Raw genomic sequence first — 1,508 nt, forward strand, 5'->3', positions numbered from 1 at the left:
GTTTGAGCAGAGTGTTCCGTAATTTGTCAAATATCTTTGAGCCAGATCATTTTTACATCCTCCTTATGCATATGTAATTCCTACCCCTTTTACTGATTCGATCAGACCAGGGTTGATCAGCCTTGGCACCACTGATGTTTTGGGCCAAACAGGCCTCTGTTGTGGGGCCTGTCCTGGTGTTGTAGTAGAGGCCCAGGCAAGCATAAGGTCCTCCTCCTTCTCCTCCAGCTTTACTCCTTCCTATCCTGGCACTGGAGTCTGTTTTGCAACAGCCCTACCTCTACCCGCCAGATACCGGTAACACCAGCTGTTACCCTGTTGCGACAACCAAAAATATCTCCAGACATTGTCAAATGTCCCCTAGGGAAGGGGACGGGCAAAATCACCCACGTTGAGAACTCCCGGTTTAGACAATCGTTTTTCTAAATTTTTACAATTTCGTTTTGTATTTAAAGAAACAACTGCTGGATCCCTTAAACTTACAAGTAGGGAAACATGATGACTTCGGATGATGCCCGAATCCTCACTGCTTATGTGACACAAATTTTTGAGTGGGTAAAGGTTGCCTCTGGGGTGACCCGCCTGCTTTGCGGGGTGCCTTGGAGTTGGTGATCTGCCTGTCAGTCTTTAACCCCGAAAGAGTAGACTGGTATGAAGGTAATAAACGAGGTGGAGAAGGGGAAAAAAAAAAGCCCTTGGATTCATTCTTTTGGTTCTATCAGTCTTTAGTCTCCTGATGTATTAATTCCTACTTTTATCTTTATTATTTTTGTTGGGCTTTCTTTGGATCCTTTTTTTTTTCTCCTAAATACCTGGATTGGCTGCTTCATTTATTTATTACCATTCTTTTTTTTTCAACGTTTATTTATTTTTGGGACAGAGAGAGACAGAGCATGAACGGGGGAGGGGCAGAGAGAGAGGGAGACACAGAAACGGAAACAGGCTCCAGGCTCCGAGCCATCAGCCCAGAGCCCGACGCGGGGCTCGAACTCACGGACCGCGAGATCGTGACCTGGCTGAGGTCGGACGCCCAACCGACTGCGCCACCCAGGAGCCCCTATTTATTACCATTCTTACCTGTTTCACTCCATGGAGTGAAGTGGGTTGCCAGGGGGTGTCTGTATCCCCAGCCCAGCCATGCACAGGGATCTTCTGTTATGCCCAGAATTCGTGATCCCCAAAGACCACCAGGGAGCCGAGTCCGATGCAAAAGCAAAAGAGCCTTTATTCGAGCTAGCTCGAACTCAGTCCCCTACCTGCACCGACGCAGCGGTGAGATACCGGGGAGAGAGAGCGAGTTTCAAAAGCACAAAGGTTTTATAGGGGTCTAGGGGCAGCCGATTGGCTGGGGAAGGGTCAGAGTCCTGTTATGCAAGTCGCTGGTTGTGTTTTGATCAGGAAGTTTGAATGGGTGAGCGGGAGGTTACTCAAGGGGAGGAGGCTCGATCTGAGGTTTCTGCGATTTTCCCGGAAAAGGGGTCATGTCGGGGACATAGTCACTCAAGGTG

General features: G+C 48.7%; 1 non-coding gene across 1 annotated transcript; it reads left to right on the forward strand.

Annotated features, from left to right (window-relative positions):
* The first annotated feature begins 468 nt into the window (after positions 1-468).
* Positions 469-620, forward strand: LOC125174107 (U12 minor spliceosomal RNA). The gene has a single exon (XR_007155254.1). It is a non-coding gene; the product is annotated as a U12 minor spliceosomal RNA (small nuclear RNA).
* Positions 621-1,508: the final 888 nt, after the last annotated feature.

Source organism: Prionailurus viverrinus, chromosome C1, assembly GCF_022837055.1.
Source record: "Prionailurus viverrinus isolate Anna chromosome C1, UM_Priviv_1.0, whole genome shotgun sequence".
Lineage (NCBI taxonomy): Eukaryota > Metazoa > Chordata > Mammalia > Carnivora > Felidae > Prionailurus > Prionailurus viverrinus.